Source organism: Oncorhynchus mykiss, chromosome 5, assembly GCF_057628025.1.
Source record: "Oncorhynchus mykiss isolate SJ-2025 chromosome 5, ASM5762802v1, whole genome shotgun sequence".
Taxonomy (NCBI): Eukaryota; Metazoa; Chordata; class Actinopteri; order Salmoniformes; family Salmonidae; genus Oncorhynchus; species Oncorhynchus mykiss.
The window spans coordinates 65,514,927-65,531,875 of NC_143026.1; positions in this window are offsets into that span (position 1 = coordinate 65,514,927).

A 16,949-nucleotide genomic window follows, 5' to 3' on the forward strand; every position below is an offset into this window, starting at 1 on the left:
TAGCTCCTACAGTACAGTAGAATGTATTGTGTTACTAGCTCCAACAGTACAGTAGAATGTATTGTGTTACTAGCTCCAACAGTGCAGTAGAATGTCTTGTGTTACTAGCTCCAACAGTACAGTAGAATGTCTTGTGTTACTAGCTCCAACAGTACAGTAGAATGTCTTGTGTTACCAGCTCCAACAGTACAGTAGAATGTCTTGTGTTACCAGCTCCAACAGTACAGTAGAATGTCTTGTGTTACTAGCTCCAACAGAGCAGTATAATGTATTGTGTTACTAGCTCCAACAGCGCAGTAGAATGTCTTGTGTTACTAGCTCCAACAGCGCAGTAGAATGTCTTGTGTTACTAGCTCCAACAGTGCAGTAGAATGTATTGTGTTACTAGCTCCAACAGTGCAGTAGAATGTATTGTGTTATTAGCTCCAACAGTACAGTAGAATGTCTTGTGTTACTAGCTCCAACAGTACAGTAGAATGTCTTATGTTACTAGCTCCAACAGTACAGTAGAATGTATTGTGTTACTAGCTCCAACAGTACAGTAGAATGTATTGTGTTAATAGCTCCAACAGTACATTAGAATGTCTTGTGTTACTAGCTCAAACAGTACAGTAGAATGTCTTGTGTTACTAGCTCCAACAGTACAGTAGAATGTCTTGTGTTACTAGCTCCAACAGAACAGTAGAATGTCTTGTGTTACTAGCTCCAACAGCGCAGTAGAATGTCTTGTGTTACTAGCTCCAACAGTGCAGTATAATGTATTGTGTTACTAGCTCCAACAGGGCAGTATAATGTCTTGTGTTACTAGCTCCAACAGTACAGTAGAATGTATTGTGTTACTAGCTCAAACAGTACAGTAGAATGTCTTGTGTTACTAGCACCAACAGTACAGTAGAATGTATTGTTACTAGCGCCAACAGTACAGTAGAATGTATTGTGTTACTAGCTCCAACAGTACAGTAGAATGTATTGTGTTACTAGCTCCAACAGTACAGTAGAATGTCTTGTGTTACTAGCTCCAACAGTACAGTAGAATGTCTTGTGTTACTAGCTCCAACAGTACAGTAGAATGTATTGTGTTACTAGCTCCAACAGTACAGTAGAATGTATTGTGTTACTAGCTCCTACAGTACAGTAGAATGTATTGTGTTACTAGCTCCAACAGTACAGTAGAATGTATTGTGTTACTAGCTCCAACAGTACAGTAGAATGTATTGTGTTACTAGCTCCTACAGTACAGTAGAATGTATTGTGTTACTAGCTCCAACAGTACAGTAGAATGTATTGTGTTACTAGCTCCAACAGTGCAGTAGAATGTCTTGTGTTACTAGCTCCAACAGTACAGTAGAATGTCTTGTGTTACTAGCTCCAACAGTACAGTAGAATGTCTTGTGTTACCAGCTCCAACAGAGCAGTATAATGTATTGTGTTACTAGCTCCAACAGCGCAGTAGAATGTCTTGTGTTACTAGCTCCAACAGCGCAGTAGAATGTCTTGTGTTACTAGCTCCAACAGTGCAGTAGAATGTATTGTGTTACTAGCTCCAACAGTGCAGTAGAATGTATTGTGTTATTAGCTCCAACAGTACAGTAGAATGTCTTGTGTTACTAGCTCCAACAGTACAGTAGAATGTCTTATGTTACTAGCTCCAACAGTACAGTAGAATGTATTGTGTTACTAGCTCCAACAGTACAGTAGAATGTATTGTGTTAATAGCTCCAACAGTACATTAGAATGTCTTGTGTTACTAGCTCAAACAGTACAGTAGAATGTCTTGTGTTACTAGCTCCAACAGTACAGTAGAATGTCTTGTGTTACTAGCTCCAACAGAACAGTAGAATGTCTTGTGTTACTAGCTCCAACAGCGCAGTAGAATGTCTTGTGTTACTAGCTCCAACAGTGCAGTATAATGTATTGTGTTACTAGCTCCAACAGGGCAGTATAATGTCTTGTGTTACTAGCTCCAACAGTACAGTAGAATGTATTGTGTTACTAGCTCAAACAGTACAGTAGAATGTCTTGTGTTACTAGCACCAACAGTACAGTAGAATGTATTGTGTTACTGGCTCCAACAGTACAGTAGAATGTATTGTGTTACTAGCTCCAACAGTACAGTAGAATGTCTTGTGTTACCAGCTCCAACAGTACAGTAGAATGTCTTGTGTTACCAGCTCCAACAGTACAGTAGAATGTCTTGTGTTACTAGCTCCAACAGAGCAGTATAATGTATTGTGTTACTAGCTCCAACAGCGCAGTAGAATGTCTTGTGTTACTAGCTCCAACAGCGCAGTAGAATGTCTTGTGTTACTAGCTCCAACAGTACAGTAGAATGTCTTGTGTTACTAGCTCCAACAGTACAGTAGAATGTCTTGTGTTACTAGCTCCAACAGTACAGTAGAATGTATTGTGTTACTAGCTCCAACAGTACAGTAGAATGTATTGTGTTACTAGCTCCAACAGTACATTAGAATGTCTTGTGTTACTAGCTCAAACAGTACAGTAGAATGTCTTGTGTTACTAGCTCCAACAGTACAGTAGAATGTCTTGTGTTACTAGCACCAACAGAACAGTAGAATGTCTTGTGTTACTAGCTCCAACAGCGCAGTAGAATGTCTTGTGTTACTAGCTCCAACAGTGCAGTATAATGTATTGTGTTACTAGCTCCAACAGGGCAGTATAATGTCTTGTGTTACTAGCTCCAACAGTACAGTATAATGTCTTGTGTTACTAGCTCCAACAGTACAGTAGAATGTATTGTGTTACTAGCTCAAACAGTACAGTAGAATGTCTTGTGTTACTAGCACCAACAGTACAGTAGAATGTATTGTGTTACTGGCTCCAACAGTACAGTAGAATGTATTGTGTTACTAGCTCCAACAGTACAGTAGAATGTCTTGTGTTACCAGCTCCAACAGTACAGTAGAATGTCTTGTGTTACCAGCTCCAACAGTACAGTAGAATGTCTTGTGTTACTAGCTCCAACAGAGCAGTATAATGTATTGTGTTACTAGCTCCAACAGCGCAGTAGAATGTCTTGTGTTACTAGCTCCAACAGTACAGTAGAATGTCTTGTGTTACCAGCTCCAACAGTACAGTAGAATGTATTGTTACTAGCGCCAACAGTACAGTAGAATGTATTGTGTTACTAGCTCCAACAGTACAGTAGAATGTATTGTGTTACTAGCTCCAACAGTACAGTAGAATGTCTTGTGTTACTAGCTCCAACAGTACAGTAGAATGTCTTGTGTTACTAGCTCCAACAGTACAGTAGAATGTATTGTGTTACTAGCTCCAACAGTACAGTAGAATGTATTGTGTTACTAGCTCCTACAGTACAGTAGAATGTATTGTGTTACTAGCTCCAACAGTACAGTAGAATGTATTGTGTTACTAGCTCCAACAGTGCAGTAGAATGTCTTGTGTTACTAGCTCCAACAGTACAGTAGAATGTCTTGTGTTACTAGCTCCAACAGTACAGTAGAATGTCTTGTGTTACCAGCTCCAACAGTACAGTAGAATGTCTTGTGTTACCAGCTCCAACAGTACAGTAGAATGTCTTGTGTTACTAGCTCCAACAGAGCAGTATAATGTATTGTGTTACTAGCTCCAACAGCGCAGTAGAATGTCTTGTGTTACTAGCTCCAACAGCGCAGTAGAATGTCTTGTGTTACTAGCTCCAACAGTGCAGTAGAATGTATTGTGTTACTAGCTCCAACAGTGCAGTAGAATGTATTGTGTTATTAGCTCCAACAGTACAGTAGAATGTCTTGTGTTACTAGCTCCAACAGTACAGTAGAATGTCTTATGTTACTAGCTCCAACAGTACAGTAGAATGTATTGTGTTACTAGCTCCAACAGTACAGTAGAATGTATTGTGTTACTAGCTCCAACAGTACATTAGAATGTCTTGTGTTACTAGCTCAAACAGTACAGTAGAATGTCTTGTGTTACTAGCTCCAACAGTACAGTAGAATGTCTTGTGTTACTAGCTCCAACAGAACAGTAGAATGTCTTGTGTTACTAGCACCAACAGTACAGTAGAATGTATTGTGTTACTGGCTCCAACAGTACAGTAGAATGTATTGTGTTACTAGCTCCAACAGTACAGTAGAATGTCTTGTGTTACCAGCTCCAACAGTACAGTAGAATGTCTTGTGTTAATAGCTCCAACAGTACAGTAGAATGTCTTGTGTTACTAGCTCCAACAGTGCAGTATAATGTATTGTGTTACTAGCTCCAACAGTACAGTAGAATGTATTGTGTTACTAGCTCCAACAGTACATTAGAATGTCTTGTGTTACTAGCTCAAACAGTACAGTAGAATGTCTTGTGTTACTAGCTCCAACAGTACAGTAGAATGTCTTGTGTTACTAGCTCCAACAGAACAGTAGAATGTCTTGTGTTACTAGCTCCAACAGCGCAGTAGAATGTCTTGTGTTACTAGCTCCAACAGTGCAGTAGAATGTATTGTGTTACTAGCTCCAACAGTGCAGTAGAATGTTATTAGCTCCAACAGTACAGTAGAATGTCTTGTGTTACTAGCTCCAACAGTACAGTAGAATGTCTTGTGTTACTAGCTCCAACAGTACAGTAGAATGTATTGTGTTACTAGCTCCAACAGTACAGTAGAATGTATTGTGTTACTAGCTCCAACAGTACATTAGAATGTCTTGTGTTACTAGCTCAAACAGTACAGTAGAATGTCTTGTGTTACTAGCTCCAACAGTACAGTAGAATGTCTTGTGTTACTAGCTCCAACAGAACAGTAGAATGTCTTGTGTTACTAGCTCCAACAGCGCAGTAGAATGTCTTGTGTTACTAGCTCCAACAGTGCAGTATAATGTATTGTGTTACTAGCTCCAACAGGGCAGTATAATGTCTTGTGTTACTAGCTCCAACAGTACAGTAGAATGTCTTGTGTTACTAGCTCAAACAGTACAGTAGAATGTCTTGTGTTACTAGCTCCAACAGTGCAGTAGAATGTATTGTGTTACTAGCTCCAACAGTACAGTAGAATGTATTGTGTTACTAGCTCCAACAGTGCAGTAGAATGTCTTGTGTTACTAGCCTCAACAGTACAGTAGAATGTCTTGTTACTAGCTCCAACAGTACAGTAGAATGTATTGTTACTAGCGCCAACAGTACAGTAGAATGTATTGTGTTACTAGCTCCAACAGTGCAGTAGAATGTCTTGTGTTACTAGCCTCAGCAGTACAGTAGAATGTCTTGTTACTAGCTCCAACAGTACAGTAGAATGTATTGTTACTAGCGCCAACAGTACAGTATAATGTATTGTGTTACTAGCTCCAACAGTACAGTAGAATGTATTGTGTTACTAGCTCCAACAGTACAGTAGAATGTATTGTGTAACTAGCTCCAACAGTGCAGTAGAATGTCTTGTGTTACTAGCCTCAACAGTACAGTAGAATGTCTTGTTACTAGCTCCAACAGTACAGTAGAATGTATTGTTACTAGCGCCAACAGTACAGTAGAATGTATTGTGTTACTAGCTCCAACAGTACAGTAGAATGTATTGTGTTACTAGCTCCAACAGTACAGTAGAATGTCTTGTGTTACTAGCTCCAACAGTACAGTAGAATGTCTTGTGTTACTAGCTCCAACAGTACAGTAGAATGTATTGTGTTACTAGCTCCAACAGTACAGTAGAATGTATTGTGTTACTAGCTCCTACAGTACAGTAGAATGTATTGTGTTACTAGCTCCAACAGTACAGTAGAATGTATTGTGTTACTAGCTCCAACAGTACAGTAGAATGTCTTGTGTTACTAGCTCCAACAGTACAGTAGAATGTCTTGTGTTACCAGCTCCAACAGTACAGTAGAATGTCTTGTGTTACCAGCTCACACAGTACAGTAGAATGTCTTGTGTTACTAGCTCCAACAGAGCAGTATAATGTATTGTGTTACTAGCTCCAACAGCGCAGTAGAATGTCTTGTGTTACTAGCTCCAACAGCGCAGTAGAATGTCTTGTGTTACTAGCTCCAACAGTGCAGTAGAATGTATTGTGTTACTAGCTCCAACAGTGCAGTAGAATGTATTGTGTTATTAGCTCCAACAGTACAGTAGAATGTCTTGTGTTAATAGCTCCAACAGTACAGTAGAATGTCTTGTGTTACTAGCTCCAACAGTACAGTAGAATGTATTGTGTTACTAGCTCCAACAGTACAGTAGAATGTATTGTGTTACTAGCTCCAACAGTACATTAGAATGTCTTGTGTTACTAGCTCAAACAGTACAGTAGAATGTCTTGTGTTACTAGCTCCAACAGTACAGTAGAATGTCTTGTGTTACTAGCACCAACAAAACAGTAGAATGTCTCGTGTTACTAGCTCCAACAGTACAGTAGAATGTATTGTGTTACTAGCTCCAACAGTACAGTAGAATGTATTGTGTTACTAGCTCCTACAGTACAGTAGAATGTATTGTGTTACTAGCTCCAACAGTACAGTAGAATGTATTGTGTTACTAGCTCCAACAGTGCAGTAGAATGTCTTGTGTTACTAGCTCCAACAGTACAGTAGAATGTCTTGTGTTACTAGCTCCAACAGTACAGTAGAATGTCTTGTGTTACCAGCTTCAACAGTACAGTAGAATGTCTTGTGTTACCAGCTCACACAGTACAGTAGAATGTCTTGTGTTACTAGCTCCAACAGAGCAGTATAATGTATTGTGTTACTAGCTCCAACAGCGCAGTAGAATGTCTTGTGTTACTAGCTCCAACAGCGCAGTAGAATGTCTTGTGTTACTAGCTCCAACAGTGCAGTAGAATGTATTGTGTTACTAGCTCCAACAGTGCAGTAGAATGTATTGTGTTATTAGCTCCAACAGTACAGTAGAATGTCTTGTGTTAATAGCTCCAACAGTACAGTAGAATGTCTTGTGTTACTAGCTCCAACAGTACAGTAGAATGTATTGTGTTACTAGCTCCAACAGTACAGTAGAATGTATTGTGTTACTAGCTCCAACAGTACATTAGAATGTCTTGTGTTACTAGCTCAAACAGTACAGTAGAATGTCTTGTGTTACTAGCTCCAACAGTACAGTAGAATGTCTTGTGTTACTAGCACCAACAGAACAGTAGAATGTCTTGTGTTACTAGCTCCAACAGCGCAGTAGAATGTCTTGTGTTACTAGCTCCAACAGTGCAGTATAATGTATTGTGTTACTAGCTCCAACAGGGCAGTATAATGTCTTGTGTTACTAGCTCCAACAGTACAGTAGAATGTATTGTGTTACTAGCTCAAACAGTACAGTAGAATGTCTTGTGTTACTAGCACCAACAGTACAGTAGAATGTATTGTGTTACTGGCTCCAACAGTACAGTAGAATGTATTGTGTTACTAGCTCCAACAGTACAGTAGAATGTCTTGTGTTACCAGCTCCAACAGTACAGTAGAATGTCTTGTGTTACCAGCTCCAACAGTACAGTAGAATGTCTTGTGTTACTAGCTCCAACAGAGCAGTATAATGTATTGTGTTACTAGCTCCAACAGCGCAGTAGAATGTCTTGTGTTACTAGCTCCAACAGTACAGTAGAATGTCTTGTGTTACCAGCTCCAACAGTACAGTATAATGTCTTGTGTTACTAGCTCCAACAGTACAGTAGAATGTATTGTTACTAGCGCCAACAGTACAGTAGAATGTATTGTGTTACTAGCTCCAACAGTACAGTAGAATGTATTGTGTTACTAGCTCCAACAGTACAGTAGAATGTCTTGTGTTACTAGCTCCAACAGTACAGTAGAATGTCTTGTGTTACTAGCTCCAACAGTACAGTAGAATGTATTGTGTTACTAGCTCCAACAGTACAGTAGAATGTATTGTGTTACTAGCTCCTACAGTACAGTAGAATGTATTGTGTTACTAGCTCCAACAGTACAGTAGAATGTATTGTGTTACTAGCTCCAACAGTGCAGTAGAATGTCTTGTGTTACTAGCTCCAACAGTACAGTAGAATGTCTTGTGTTACTAGCTCCAACAGTACAGTAGAATGTCTTGTGTTACCAGCTCCAACAGTACAGTAGAATGTCTTGTGTTACCAGCTCCAACAGTACAGTAGAATGTCTTGTGTTACTAGCTCCAACAGAGCAGTATAATGTATTGTGTTACTAGCTCCAACAGCGCAGTAGAATGTCTTGTGTTACTAGCTCCAACAGCGCAGTAGAATGTCTTGTGTTACTAGCTCCAACAGTGCAGTAGAATGTATTGTGTTACTAGCTCCAACAGTGCAGTAGAATGTATTGTGTTATTAGCTCCAACAGTACAGTAGAATGTCTTGTGTTACTAGCTCCAACAGTACAGTAGAATGTCTTATGTTACTAGCTCCAACAGTACAGTAGAATGTATTGTGTTACTAGCTCCAACAGTACAGTAGAATGTATTGTGTTAATAGCTCCAACAGTACATTAGAATGTCTTGTGTTACTAGCTCAAACAGTATAGTAGAATGTCTTGTGTTACTAGCTCCAACAGTACAGTAGAATGTCTTGTGTTACTAGCTCCAACAGAACAGTAGAATGTCTTGTGTTACTAGCTCCAACAGCGCAGTAGAATGTCTTGTGTTACTAGCTCCAACAGTGCAGTATAATGTATTGTGTTACTAGCTCCAACAGGGCAGTATAATGTCTTGTGTTACTAGCTCCAACAGTACAGTAGAATGTATTGTGTTACTAGCTCAAACAGTACAGTAGAATGTCTTGTGTTACTAGCACCAACAGTACAGTAGAATGTATTGTGTTACTGGCTCCAACAGTACAGTAGAATGTATTGTGTTACTAGCTCCAACAGTACAGTAGAATGTCTTGTGTTACTAGCTCCAACAGTACAGTAGAATGTCTTGTGTTACCAGCTCCAACAGTACAGTAGAATGTCTTGTGTTACTAGCTCCAACAGAGCAGTATAATGTATTGTGTTACTAGCTCCAACAGCGCAGTAGAATGTCTTGTGTTACTAGCTCCAACAGCGCAGTAGAATGTCTTGTGTTACTAGCTCCAACAGTACAGTAGAATGTCTTGTGTTACTAGCTCCAACAGTACAGTAGAATGTCTTGTGTTACTAGCTCCAACAGTACAGTAGAATGTATTGTGTTACTAGCTCCAACAGTACAGTAGAATGTATTGTGTTACTAGCTCCAACAGTACATTAGAATGTCTTGTGTTACTAGCTCAAACAGTACAGTAGAATGTCTTGTGTTACTAGCTCCAACAGTACAGTAGAATGTCTTGTGTTACTAGCACCAACAGAACAGTAGAATGTCTTGTGTTACTAGCTCCAACAGCGCAGTAGAATGTCTTGTGTTACTAGCTCCAACAGTGCAGTATAATGTATTGTGTTACTAGCTCCAACAGGGCAGTATAATGTCTTGTGTTACTAGCTCCAACAGTACAGTATAATGTCTTGTGTTACTAGCTCCAACAGTACAGTAGAATGTATTGTGTTACTAGCTCAAACAGTACAGTAGAATGTCTTGTGTTACTAGCACCAACAGTACAGTAGAATGTATTGTGTTACTGGCTCCAACAGTACAGTAGAATGTATTGTGTTACTAGCTCCAACAGTACAGTAGAATGTCTTGTGTTACCAGCTCCAACAGTACAGTAGAATGTCTTGTGTTACCAGCTCCAACAGTACAGTAGAATGTCTTGTGTTACTAGCTCCAACAGAGCAGTATAATGTATTGTGTTACTAGCTCCAACAGCGCAGTAGAATGTCTTGTGTTACTAGCTCCAACAGTACAGTAGAATGTCTTGTGTTACCAGCTCCAACAGTACAGTAGAATGTCTTGTGTTACTAGCTCCAACAGTACAGTAGAATGTATTGTTACTAGCGCCAACAGTACAGTAGAATGTATTGTGTTACTAGCTCCAACAGTACAGTAGAATGTATTGTGTTACTAGCTCCAACAGTACAGTAGAATGTCTTGTGTTACTAGCTCCAACAGTACAGTAGAATGTCTTGTGTTACTAGCTCCAACAGTACAGTAGAATGTATTGTGTTACTAGCTCCAACAGTACAGTAGAATGTATTGTGTTACTAGCTCCTACAGTACAGTAGAATGTATTGTGTTACTAGCTCCAACAGTACAGTAGAATGTATTGTGTTACTAGCTCCAACAGTGCAGTAGAATGTCTTGTGTTACTAGCTCCAACAGTACAGTAGAATGTCTTGTGTTACTAGCTCCAACAGTACAGTAGAATGTCTTGTGTTACCAGCTCCAACAGTACAGTAGAATGTCTTGTGTTACCAGCTCCAACAGTACAGTAGAATGTCTTGTGTTACTAGCTCCAACAGAGCAGTATAATGTATTGTGTTACTAGCTCCAACAGCGCAGTAGAATGTCTTGTGTTACTAGCTCCAACAGCGCAGTAGAATGTCTTGTGTTACTAGCTCCAACAGTGCAGTAGAATGTATTGTGTTACTAGCTCCAACAGTGCAGTAGAATGTATTGTGTTATTAGCTCCAACAGTACAGTAGAATGTCTTGTGTTACTAGCTCCAACAGTACAGTAGAATGTCTTATGTTACTAGCTCCAACAGTACAGTAGAATGTATTGTGTTACTAGCTCCAACAGTACAGTAGAATGTATTGTGTTACTAGCTCCAACAGTACATTAGAATGTCTTGTGTTACTAGCTCAAACAGTACAGTAGAATGTCTTGTGTTACTAGCTCCAACAGTACAGTAGAATGTCTTGTGTTACTAGCTCCAACAGAACAGTAGAATGTCTTGTGTTACTAGCACCAACAGTACAGTAGAATGTATTGTGTTACTGGCTCCAACAGTACAGTAGAATGTATTGTGTTACTAGCTCCAACAGTACAGTAGAATGTCTTGTGTTACCAGCTCCAACAGTACAGTAGAATGTCTTGTGTTACCAGCTCCAACAGTACAGTAGAATGTCTTGTGTTACTAGCTCCAACAGAGCAGTATAATGTATTGTGTTACTAGCTCCAACAGCGCAGTAGAATGTCTTGTGTTACTAGCTCCAACAGCGCAGTAGAATGTCTTGTGTTACTAGCTCCAACAGTACAGTAGAATGTCTTGTGTTACTAGCTCCAACAGCGCAGTAGAATGTCTTGTGTAACTAGCTCCAACAGTGCAGTAGAATGTATTGTGTTACTAGCTCCAACAGGGCAGTATAATGTCTTGTGTTACTAGCTCCAACAGTACAGTAGAATGTATTGTGTTACTAGCTCAAACAGTACAGTAGAATGTATTGTGTTACTGGCTCCAACAGTACAGTAGAATGTATTGTGTTACTAGCTCCAACAGTACAGTAGAATGTCTTGTGTTACCAGCTTCAACAGTACAGTAGAATGTCTTGTGTTACCAGCTCCAACAGTACAGTAGAATGTATTGTGTTACTAGCTCCAACAGAGCAGTATAATGTATTGTGTTACTAGCTCCAACAGCGCAGTAGAATGTCTTGTGTTACTAGCTCCAACAGCGCAGTAGAATGTCTTGTGTTACTAGCTCCAACAGTGCAGTAGAATGTATTGTGTTACTAGCTCCAACAGTGCAGTAGAATGTATTGTGTTACTAGCTCAAACAGTACAGTAGAATGTCTTGTGTTACTAGCTCAAACAGTACAGTAGAATGTCTTGTGTTACTAGCTCCAACAGTGCAGTAGAATGTCTTGTGTTACTAGCTCCAACAGTGCAGTAGAATGTCTTGTGTTACTAGCACCAACAGTACAGTAGAATGTATTGTGTTACTAGCTCCAACAGTGCAGTAGAATGTATTGTGTTACTAGCTCAAACAGTACAGTAGAATGTCTTGTGTTACTAGCTCAAACAGTACAGTAGAATGTATTGTGTTACCAGCTCCAACAGTACAGTAGAATGTGTTGTGTTACTAGCTCCAACAGAGCAGCATAATGTATTGTGTTACTAGCTCCAACAGTACATTAGAATGTCTTGTGTTACTAGCACCAACAGTACAGTAGAATGTATTGTGTTACTGGCTCCAACAGTACAGTAGAATGTATTGTGTTACTAGCTCCAACAGTGCAGTAGAATGTCTTGTGTTACTAGCCTCAACAGTACAGTAGAATGTCTTGTTACTATCTCCAACAGTACAGTATAATGTATTGTTACTAGCGCCAACAGTACAGTAGAATGTATTGTGTTACTAGCTCCAACAGTACAGTAGAATGTATTGTGTTACTAGCTCCAACAGTGCAGTAGAATGTCTTGTGTTACTAGCTCCAACAGTACAGTAGAATGTATTGTGTTACTAGCTCCAACAGTACAGTATAATGTCTTGTGTTACTAGCTCAAACAGTACAGTAGAATGTCTTGTGTTACTAGCACCAACAGTACAGTAGAATGTATTGTGTTACTGGCTCCAACAGTACAGTAGAATGTATTGTGTTACTAGCTCCAACAGTACAGTAGAATGTCTTGTGTTACTAGCTCCAACAGTACAGTAGAATGTCTTGTGTTACTAGCTCCAACAGTACAGTAGAATGTCTTGTGTTACTAGCTCAAACAGTACAGTAGAATGTATTGTGTTACCAGCTCCAACAGTACAGTAGAATGTGTTGTGTTACTAGCTCCAACAGAGCAGCATAATGTATTGTGTTACTAGCTCCAACAGTACATTAGAATGTCTTGTGTTACTAGCACCAACAGTACAGTAGAATGTATTGTGTTACTGGCTCCAACAGTACAGTAGAATGTATTGTGTTACTAGCTCCAACAGTGCAGTAGAATGTCTTGTGTTACTAGCCTCAACAGTACAGTAGAATGTCTTGTTACTAGCTCCAACAGAACAGTAGAATGTCTTGTGTTACTAGCACCAACAGTACAGTAGAATGTATTGTGTTTCTAGCTCCAAAAGTACAGTATAATGTATTGTGTAACTAGCTCCAACAGTGCAGTAGAATGTCTTGTGTTACTAGCCTCAACAGTACAGTAGAATGTCTTGTTACTAGCTCCAACAGTACAGTAGAATGTATTGTGTTACTAGCTCCAACAGTACAGTAGAATGTATTGTGTTACTAGCTCCAACAGTACAGTAGAATGTATTGTGTTACTAGCTCCAACAGTACAGTAGAATGTATTGTGTTACTAGCTCCAACAGTGCAGTAGAATGTCTTGTGTTACTAGCCTCAACAGTACAGTAGAATGTCTTGTTACTAGCTCCAACAGTACAGTAGAATGTATTGTTACTAGCGCCAACAGTACAGTAGAATGTATTGTGTTACTAGCTCCAACAGTACAGTAGAATGTATTGTGTTACTAGCTCCAACAGTGCAGTAGAATGTCTTGTGTTACTAGCTCTATTAGTACAGTAGATTGTCTTGTGTTACTAGCTCCAACAGTACAGTATAATGTCTTGTGTTACTAGCTCAAACAGTACAGTAGAATGTCTTGTGTTACTAGCACCAACAGTACAGTAGAATGTATTGTGTTACTGGCTCCAACAGTACAGTAGAATGTATTGTGTTACTAGCTCCAACAGTACAGTAGAATGTCTTGTGTTACTAGCTCCAACAGTACAGTAGAATGTCTTGTGTTACTAGCTCCAACAGTACAGTAGAATGTCTTGTGTTACTAGCTCAAACAGTACAGTAGAATGTATTGTGTTACCAGCTCCAACAGTACAGTATAATGTGTTGTGTTACTAGATCCAACAGAGCAGCATAATGTATTGTGTTACTAGCTCCAACAGTACATTAGAATGTCTTGTGTTACTAGCACCAACAGTACAGTAGAATGTATTGTGTTACTGGCTCCAACAGTACAGTAGAATGTATTGTGTTACTAGCTCCAACAGTGCAGTAGAATGTCTTGTGTTTCTAGCCTCAACAGTACAGTAGAATGTCTTGTTACTAGCTCCAACAGTACAGTAGAATGTCTTGTGTTAGTAGCACCAACAGTACAGTAGAATGTCTTGTGTTACTAGCTCCAACAGTACAGTAGAATGTCTTGTGTTACCAGCTCCAACAGTACAGTAGAATGTCTTGTGTTACCAGCTCCAACAGTACAGTAGAATGTCTTGTGTTACTAGCTCCAACAGAGCAGTATAATGTATTGTGTTACTAGCTCCAACAGCGCAGTAGAATGTCTTGTGTTACTAGCTCCAACAGCGCAGTAGAATGTCTTGTGTTACTAGCTCCAACAGTGCAGTAGAATGTATTGTGTTACTAGCTCCAACAGTGCAGTAGAATGTATTGTGTTATTAGCTCCAACAGTACAGTAGAATGTCTTGTGTTACTAGCTCCAACAGTACAGTAGAATGTCTTGTGTTACTAGCTCCAACAGTACAGTAGAATGTATTGTGTTACTAGCTCCAACAGTACAGTAGAATGTATTGTGTTACTAGCTCCAACAGTACATTAGAATGTCTTGTGTTACTAGCTCAAACAGTACAGTAGAATGTCTTGTGTTACTAGCTCCAACAGTACAGTAGAATGTCTTGTGTTACTAGCTCCAACAGAACAGTAGAATGTCTTGTGTTACTAGCTCCAACAGCGCAGTAGAATGTCTTGTGTTACTAGCTCCAACAGTGCAGTATAATGTATTGTGTTACTAGCTCCAACAGGGCAGTATAATGTCTTGTGTTACTAGCTCCAACAGTACAGTAGAATGTCTTGTGTTACTAGCTCAAACAGTACAGTAGAATGTCTTGTGTTACTAGCTCCAACAGTGCAGTAGAATGTATTGTGTTACTAGCTCCAACAGTACAGTAGAATGTATTGTGTTACTAGCTCCAACAGTGCAGTAGAATGTCTTGTGTTACTAGCCTCAACAGTACAGTAGAATGTCTTGTTACTAGCTCCAACAGTACAGTAGAATGTATTGTTACTAGCGCCAACAGTACAGTAGAATGTATTGTGTTACTAGCTCCAACAGTGCAGTAGAATGTCTTGTGTTACTAGCCTCAGCAGTACAGTATAATGTCTTGTTACTAGCTCCAACAGTACAGTAGAATGTATTGTTACTAGCGCCAACAGTACAGTATAATGTATTGTGTTACTAGCTCCAACAGTACAGTAGAATGTATTGTGTTACTAGCTCTAACAGTACAGTAGAATGTATTGTGTAACTAGCTCCAACAGTGCAGTAGAATGTCTTGTGTTACTAGCCTCAACAGTACAGTAGAATGTCTTGTTACTAGCTCCAACAGTACAGTAGAATGTATTGTTACTAGCGCCAACAGTACAGTAGAATGTATTGTGTTACTAGCTCCAACAGTACAGTAGAATGTATTGTGTTACTAGCTCCAACAGTACAGTAGAATGTCTTGTGTTACTAGCTCCAACAGTACAGTAGAATGTCTTGTGTTACTAGCTCCAACAGTACAGTAGAATGTATTGTGTTACTAGCTCCAACAGTACAGTAGAATGTATTGTGTTACTAGCTCCTACAGTACAGTAGAATGTATTGTGTTACTAGCTCCAACAGTACAGTAGAATGTATTGTGTTACTAGCTCCAACAGTACAGTAGAATGTCTTGTGTTACTAGCTCCAACAGTACAGTAGAATGTCTTGTGTTACCAGCTCCAACAGTACAGTAGAATGTCTTGTGTTACCAGCTCACACAGTACAGTAGAATGTCTTGTGTTACTAGCTCCAACAGAGCAGTATAATGTATTGTGTTACTAGCTCCAACAGCGCAGTAGAATGTCTTGTGTTACTAGCTCCAACAGCGCAGTAGAATGTCTTGTGTTACTAGCTCCAACAGTGCAGTAGAATGTATTGTGTTACTAGCTCCAACAGTGCAGTAGAATGTATTGTGTTATTAGCTCCAACAGTACAGTAGAATGTCTTGTGTTAATAGCTCCAACAGTACAGTAGAATGTCTTGTGTTACTAGCTCCAACAGTACAGTAGAATGTATTGTGTTACTAGCTCCAACAGTACAGTAGAATGTATTGTGTTACTAGCTCCAACAGTACATTAGAATGTCTTGTGTTACTAGCTCAAACAGTACAGTAGAATGTCTTGTGTTACTAGCTCCAACAGTACAGTAGAATGTCTTGTGTTACTAGCACCAACAGAACAGTAGAATGTCTTGTGTTACTAGCTCCAACAGTACAGTAGAATGTATTGTGTTACTAGCTCCAACAGTACAGTAGAATGTATTGTGTTACTAGCTCCTACAGTACAGTAGAATGTATTGTGTTACTAGCTCCAACAGTACAGTAGAATGTATTGTGTTACTAGCTCCAACAGTGCAGTAGAATGTCTTGTGTTACTAGCTCCAACAGTACAGTAGAATGTCTTGTGTTACTAGCTCCAACAGTACAGTAGAATGTCTTGTGTTACCAGCTCCAACAGTACAGTAGAATGTCTTGTGTTACCAGCTCACACAGTACAGTAGAATGTCTTGTGTTACTAGCTCCAACAGAGCAGTATAATGTATTGTGTTACTAGCTCCAACAGCGCAGTAGAATGTCTTGTGTTACTAGCTCCAACAGTGCAGTAGAATGTATTGTGTTACTAGCTCCAACAGTGCAGTAGAATGTATTGTGTTATTAGCTCCAACAGTACAGTAGAATGTCTTGTGTTAATAGCTCCAACAGTACAGTAGAATGTCTTGTGTTACTAGCTCCAACAGTACAGTAGAATGTATTGTGTTACTAGCTCCAACAGTACAGTAGAATGTATTGTGTTACTAGCTCCAACAGTACATTAGAATGTCTTGTGTTACTAGCTCAAACAGTACAGTAGAATGTCTTGTGTTACTAGCTCCAACAGTACAGTAGAATGTCTTGTGTTACTAGCACCAACAGAACAGTAGATTGTCTTGTGTTACTAGCTCCAACAGCGCAGTAGAATGTCTTGTGTTACTAGCTCCAACAGTGCAGTATAATGTATTGTGTTACTAGCTCCAACAGTACAGTAGAATGTCTTGTGTTAATAGCTCCAACAGTACAGTAGAATGTCTTGTGTTACTAGCTCCAACAGTACAGTAGAATGTAT